The sequence below is a fragment of the Paramormyrops kingsleyae genome, chromosome 5 (genome assembly GCF_048594095.1).
Source record: "Paramormyrops kingsleyae isolate MSU_618 chromosome 5, PKINGS_0.4, whole genome shotgun sequence".
NCBI lineage: Eukaryota > Metazoa > Chordata > Actinopteri > Osteoglossiformes > Mormyridae > Paramormyrops > Paramormyrops kingsleyae.
The window spans coordinates 35,185,632-35,193,460 of NC_132801.1; the positions used below are offsets into that span (position 1 = coordinate 35,185,632).

The 7,829-nt window shown below is 40.2% G+C and overlaps 1 long non-coding RNA gene across 1 annotated transcript; it reads left to right on the top strand.

Annotated features, from left to right (window-relative positions):
- Positions 1–363: 363 nt before the first annotated feature.
- LOC111858247 (uncharacterized) lies at positions 364–1,183 on the top strand. The gene is made up of 3 exons (XR_002841546.2): positions 364–523; positions 857–980; positions 1,104–1,183. It is a non-coding gene; the product is annotated as an uncharacterized lncRNA (long non-coding RNA).
- The last annotated feature ends 6,646 nt before the right edge of the window (positions 1,184–7,829 follow it).

Genomic DNA, 7,829 nt, shown 5'->3' on the forward strand with positions numbered 1-7,829 from the left:
CCTCCAGCTCTCGCTTATACACTAGAAAAGTAGGGAGATCCTGGGTCTGGAAGAAGAGGAGGCTGGCGCTGGTGTCACCGTTGCCCCTGTCCCATGAATCTGTGCGTGGCTGAGGCAGTAAGGCACGTGTGGTGGGACATGTGTGGCACATCCAGCGGGGGTTTTCTGGGGGCCCATTTCAGAGGCGTCACTGCAGGAGTAGCAGTCAGATGCTGGATCTCAGGGTCCCCACTCAGAATCACGGGCTGAATCCTTGTATTCTGGAGAAGGAACTCTTTGCTCATGTCAATGTGTAATTAACAAAGGGGTATTTTTGTAAATATCTAAACATAATGTTGTGAGCTTTTCATGTCTTGCCTATAGCTGCTGTTAAGCAAAGACCTTGGGTTCTGCAGGAATTTTTACTCCGAGCCCCAGATTTGATGTGGCAGAATTTTAATGAGAATAAACACTCATATAAACAGATCTTCCATAGCTGCTTGTCCTGTGCAGGGTGATGGGGTTCTGCAGCCAATCCTGCAAGGTATGGGCACAAGCCAAGGAACAACCCACCTTCACATGCTTTTGTTGTGTGTGTGTGTGTGTGGGGGGGGGGGGGGCAGAGCCGGGGGCAGAGACTCAAACCCAGGTCATCAGAAATATAAGGCAACCATGCTATCTACTTCACCACCCTAAACTGGTGCCCTGCTTATCCTGACAGCAAAACGTGCCTATATTATTGTTTGGAGATGGGGGTTGCATATACCTACAATTTCTATGTAGAAAATGACATGACCTGATGTGATCTTTGACTTTTCTGAGGATCTAGTGATATAAAGTGGCTGGTTTGTAACTCTGTCTCTCTCTGTTGCTGCAGGTATAATTCTGGCCTCAGATCTGGGGGTGCATTCCTGACCTAAGGTCCAGTGCTTATCATGTTCATCGTGTTATAGAGGATACTGATCTGATCCTGCCCCATATCATTTACACTCTCAGGACAGGTATTCATCATGTTTTACACCTTACACCTATTACAAAGGAATCTTTGTTTCAGATTCATAATTGAATTTGCATGCGATATGTTGTCCTGCTCTGTTCTTTGTGTCACCACTTTTCACCACTAGATGGCAGTGGAATGCGCGCAGCTGAGCACACTTCATCTGTAGCGAATACATGGAGAACTGGCTCACCCCTTAGTATATCCAGTGACTACATTGCATCAACGTATTTCATTACAAATGACATTTGAAAAAAATGTGTAGTAAATATTTTATTGTGTAATAAATGCATAATAAATAGCATAATAAATATTTAATCGATATTAAGTGCCAACTTCATAAGTACAGGAAACTGGATTACTTAAGACTCTTTTTGTTCCAAGACCTGTGCTTTATCCATATAAAGACATTGATTCGTTCTTTTTGCCGCATGGTCTGGTGGTGGCAGAGCCTCTGGCTTGGGCATTAGAACCCAGGTATGAATTTGAGTTCTCCATGTTTGCTGTAGCTACTGATGCCAGGGTACGTTTCTCCATAAGCCTGGAATGACACTTTATCACAGAGAGATACTGTAAAGGTAATTTAAACACTGTGTCTGGATAGTCTGTGTGGAATTTGAGAAGACCTATTGTTCTTCTAATGAACTAAACTTCAAAGACGTTGTATGTGATTAGAAACAGCTGTATTTTCTTCACAGTATCAGAGTACAGTATAAGGCCATCATTGTTACTATCACGTTGTTACTTTATCTAGTTTCTGCCTATAAACATACAATCATGTGAAAAAGAAAGTACACCCTCTTTCAGTTCTAAGGTTTTACGAATCCGAACATAATAAAAAAAAATCATCTGGTCCTTAACAGGTCTTAAAATTAAGTAAATACAACCTCAGATGAACAACAACACATGACATATTACATCATGACATTATTTATTTAACAAATAGCAAGTCAAAATGCAGAAGCAGTGTGTGAAAACTTACACCCTCACTGCTTCCAGTGGAATTTAGAGGGTAAGTAGCAGCCAGATGCTGCTAATCAAATGCACTTGATTAACTGACCATCAGCAAGTGTGACCAGCTCAATAAAAGCAGAAGTTTTGGTAGTTTACTGGTCTGGAACATTCAGGTGTGTAACACAATGCCAAGGAGGAGCAATCTTTACTGCCCATCAATCTAGGAAGTGTTATAAGGCCACTTCCAAGCAATTTGAAGTCCATAATTCTATAGTGAGAAAGATTATTCACAAGTGGAAAATATTCAAAATAACTGCCAATCTCCAAAGGAGTGGATGTCCCAGTAAATTCACCCCAAGGTCAGACCGTGGAATGCTCAGAGCAATTGCAAAAAACCCAAGAGCTACATCTCAGACGTTACAGACTCAGTCATGTTAAATGTTAAAGTTCATGATGGTACAATTGGAAAAAGACTGAACAAGTATGGACTGTTTGGAAGGGTTGCCAGGAGAAAGCCTCTTCTCTCTCAAAAGAACATGGCAGCATGGCTTAGATTTGCAAAGTTGCATCTGAACAAACCACAAGACTTCTGGAACAATGTCCTTTGGACTGACAAAACCAAAGTGGAGATGTCTGACCATAATGTACAGCACCGTAATGCAGCAAATCAGCACAAACATGCCAACTGTCAAGCCTGATGGTGATAATTCGGGCTTGTTTTGCAGCCACAGGACCTGGGCACCTGCAGTCATTGAGTCGATCATGAACTCCCCTGTATAACAAAGTATTGTAGAGTCAAATATGAGGCCATCTGTTTGACAGCTAAAGCTTGGCCGAAACTGGGTCCTGCAACAGGACAATGATCCCAGCTACACCAGCAAATCTACAACAGAATGGCTGTAAAAGAAAAGAATCAAGGTGCAATGGCCCAGTCAAAGTCCAGGCTGCATAATTGAAATGATGTGGTGGGACCTTAAGAGAGCTGTGTATAAACGAATGCTCACAAACCTCAATGAACTGACTCAACGTAAAGAAGAGTGGACCAAAATTGCTCCACAATGATGCGAAAGACTGATAAAGTCATACAGAAAATGATTACTTTACATTATTGCTGCTAAAGGTGGTTCTACAAGCTATTGAATCACAGGGTGTACTTAGTTTTTCACACATGGATTCACCATTTTAGCTTTTTTTGTTATTTTACACCTGAGGTTAGATTTAAATAATTTTAGAGCCTGGTAAGAACCAGGTGATTTTTTTTTTAAATGTCCCGTTACGTAAAACCATATAACTATAAGAGGATGTACTTTCTTTTTCATATCACTGTATATATTCTTGTGCATAATTAAACTTCTCAGATTTCATTCATAACACTTTTTTTAGCTGGGTATGGCACGTGGCCATATCCAACGTACATTATAAATTATTTAATCTGGGTCCAATCCATGTGTCATTATAAATTGTTAAAATTCCTTATTTTGTGTTTTTATTTTTGGGAAATATATTAACATTTTACACATTCTCATAACAGATAACATTAGAGTCCATAAATGTTTAGGGGGAAAAGTAGATTTCTTCCTTCGTACTGGAGTCTGCATAATATTGTCTTTTACCTAAGCGTAACTTTGTAAAGCTCTTGTACTCTCTGTCATCAGGTTAGTCTTTATAGATCATTCCTTCCATCTTTTTACTGTTGGTTAATCCATATAAGCCTCCTTTCTCTTATGCTTAGTCGATTTAAACCTTTTCCAGGGCTCGGTAATCTTTTGAAGCAAACTTATGCTGTTTGTGAGCCAGTTAGTCTATATCAGGGTTCCTCAGTTCTGGTGCTGAAGGGCCAGTCTGCAACATAGCTACTAAACCTGGCTGTTAGCTGTTGAGCTGAATAAGATGTGTTTGAGCAGGGAAATCTGTAAACTGTGGCGCAGACCATCCCTCCAGGACCGGAATTGGGAGACCCAGGACTAAAAGAATCCTTTTCTCTTTTATCTTAGTGTTGGATTACCTGCACCTTACCTTTCTTTGCTTAAACAATTTAAACCTTCTGTATGGGCTGGATGGTTTATGTAAATGTAGTATGTGTATAGAGTTGGGGGGTTGAATTACTTGGCAAACAGAGTAATGTTATCATTGTTCAGCAATGCCCTGAGCCCCAAAAACTGCTCCAGGGCTGCTGGAGGTTGGTTGACCCTGCCCTCTGGCCCCATGTTGTCCTCTCTTGTAGGTCGATTTAGACAAAAGTAATGGAAATGTGAGCTGGTATTTCTCTGCGTTAGGTCTGGCTGATCCCCAATGGCAGGACCATCGTGTACAAAGAGGGATTCTGGATTTGGGGATATATATCGAGAGACACCCAAACTCAGGACACAGGCCAGCATATCTTCTACGTATCTGAAGTCTCAATGTGTTTTTGGACCTCATTTGAAATATGTTCCCTGGAAGCCTGATGCAGGTGTGCCAGTACCCAGTTACAAATAAGTGGTACGATGAAAGAAAATGTAAGAAAATACATGTACAACCTGATCATGACATTTACCTTTACCTTTAAAAGGGCATGGTAAGGTTAAGTGTGGTCACGGTGCACTTTTGTGGGATGTTGTTTTCTGGGACTTGGAGATCCCCTGGCAGTGGAGCAATTCAAAATTAGTGCATGAAAGGCTGCATAGCTTAAATTAGCCAAGTCAATTTAGCTAATTTAAGCTGCCTGGTATATAAAGTACGCGGTTGCCCTGGCAGACACATGCAAGCAGCTGACAGTAAGACTGGTCTATAAACCGCTAAACACGTTGCTGTGAAAGGTCACAGGCAGCATGAAAAGAGCGAGGAACAGCACAGATATGAGACAGCAAAATGCATCGTCATTGGCAATTGCGAACAAGTCCTGCTGTTCCGTGGAAACAAGTTTGTCACGGAACTGGACAAACACAATTACCCAATGGAAAATTAGGGAAAAGGCTGTGAAAGGCTGTGAAAAGCATGGCATGTTTGCTAAAGCAAATTGCGATGCATGATGTGTCTTTGAGAGGCGGGCACATTTCGCACAGCAGTCTTGACCCTTTGGGAGTACATTTTACTTGACGGGGCACAAATAACATACTATTACACGATCACTTATGTATTAATTCAGAGCAAACTAAGTCTTAGTTACATACTGATCTCATGTTTATTCATCATTAATGAATCATGATGCATGTTTTATCTCAAGCAGTTATATTTTTTACTACAACTTAATTCCGTAAATCTTTGTGAACAACTGAAGGAACTACTAAAGGAACAAGTCATGAATAACAGAACTTACATACTGATCTCATATTTGTTCATCATTAATGAATCATAATGCATCTTTCAAACCAGTTGCTATAGTTACCATATCTGTTCATTTTGTAAACCTTAGTGAACTACTTAAGGAACAAGTAATGAATAACATAAGTAAAATACTGATCTCACTTTTGTTCATCATTAATGAATCAATGCATCTTTTATCTCAAGTGTCAACTATATTAGTTCATGATTTGTTCATATTTTGTGTTTTAGTAGTAACTGGGTTATTAAATATTTAAGTTTAAGCATTTGTACCCCATCAAGTAGAGTGCTACGCCTTTTGGTCTCTGGGGTTTCTGGGGCGTCCCTCTTTACACAAAGATTTAATAAGTTAATGAAAGAAGATCTAAAGGATAAGTAAAAGCCCAAGTCTTGCAGTATATATGGAGAGCATTTATGCAAATAAATGATTTAAAGGGGAAGTGCGCCATAAAAATCATCATAATCTCTTGGTACAGACAGTTTGGTCTGTGTGTGGTTATTTCACAATATCGCAGCTAGAAGGCACTCAATATCACCTCACATACATCGGGAAAGGGGGAGTTGAACTTGCACCACTAGAAGAGTGACAAGTACATAATAATGCTTTAAAAAGCAAGCAATACAAGTTGCATTAATAAAAATACTGAGAAAGGATTAACAGGCCTTTTTGTTTACCAGGGATGGGGTTGTGCATGGAGAAGACTGGAGAGCACTGCAAGCTCATGTCCAAACTCTTGTTTATGAGTAAGATCATCATACAGTGGCCCCCCTCCCTTACTTTTGGCCCCAGTAAGTGAATTTTTTATGGAAATATTCTGGTCATTTCAATCAAAGTCCGGGCTAATGGCCTTATTTGTTAACACAACTGATTTACTGGAATGATACTGAGACTCTATGATTAGAAACTTCAATGATGAGCATCTGGATGCAAGGCAGAAGGACAACAGACGTTAAAAAAAAATAAGCTTCGAAAGCAAATGCTGGGGGAAGCGTGGGAAAGAAGGCAAATCTGGGCGACATTTTGCAGGGAAGCAGGATGGGAAATGTCTTTGGGGTGACAGGCCCCGCGATAAAACCACTTGTGAAAGATGGCCGAGCAGACGCCACTAAAGACCAGTAAAATTAATATGTATGTGAGAACCCCAGAGAAAGCAAATCCTCCTAGAGAAATCCATGATTCTCTGTAGCCAAAAGGAGAAGCCAAAAGTAGAATAAATGATTATTGCAAAGAATGTTAGCATTTTCTTTAAAAACACAATATCAGATTTTAAAAATGAATCTCCTCATCATAATGTAAAAGCGGAGGGCAAGAGGAGGACCAAAGATTTTTGGAATTGCGTTCCTTCTACACTTTGTTTTGACTGGCATCTTCAAACAGGATATTAGCAGTGCATGTGTGCCAGTCAGCGCTGTGGTTACTGTCCCCAAGACGCTGACCTAATAACTGTGGGAAGATCATCAATTGTAGGCGACTTATAGGCAATGCTGAAGGAACTGGAGCTGCTTATGGTGACTCTCTTTCTTCATTACCCACAGCGGGTTCATTTTACCCTTCATTTTTCTGGAGTGATTATGAAGAGCCCCTTTTATTTTGGCATAGCCTAAACCTGCATCATAGTCCTGGGAACTGCTAGCAGGTAATACTTTGCTGGTCTGTTTCTGATGCTATTAATTCTGACTCATAATTTTCTGTCTGCATAATCATTGTGAGGAAGACTTTTAAGAAAAACCAGTCTGCATTGTAAGCGATGGTGGTTTTGCTCAGTGGTTGGCACTGGTGTCTCCCACATCCAGGGCTGTGGTCATAAATATCACCTTTGACTTTGTGTGTAGAGGTTCAAGTGGGTGTCTATACATTACATTTACATTTTATACATTTCAAGTGAGCCAATAGCACAGTGCAAACATACATGCGGTTAGCCCAGGAGGGCTAACCCCACAGTCCCAAGACATGACTTTTAGGTGACTAGGATTCTGTTTTTCCCATAGTATCTGAACGTGTGTTCTGCCATAATTGGACGTCCCATCCAGGATCTGCCCCACTTTCCACCATGTGCATCCTGGGTAAAAGCTCCAGGTGTAGCTCAGCTTTGCGCTAGTTAGGCAGTTATGCGAAATGGATGGATGACTATTCGAAACTTTCATTGGTATCATAAATATATTTTCAAAATATATCCTAGTTTATTGGTATTAACACAAATATGTTTTTAAATCTTCTGATGGTGATGCTGCCCTGAGGAGAAGCTGAACATGAAGAAGATGTATCTATTTGTGCCACCATGAACATGGATGGAATGGTTCCTCGTCCCAAGTTTTCTGCTCTCTGATATTCACTACATAACTTTGAACAAAAGCATCTGCCAAATAAATACATAATCTTAATACTTTTTCCACAAGATGAGTAAATAAGTTTTACGTTTAATTTTTAAACATAAAAGTACATCAATTACTGAAACGTTTAATTTTTTGGATGCTCCAGTACTCGCTTATTTTTTTGGTTTTTACTGGCTGATGGCGTGTCTTGGGTCATGAATGTTGCAGGAAAAAGATTCCATTTTTTGTGCAAACTGTCACCAAGTCGCATCAAATAGATGTT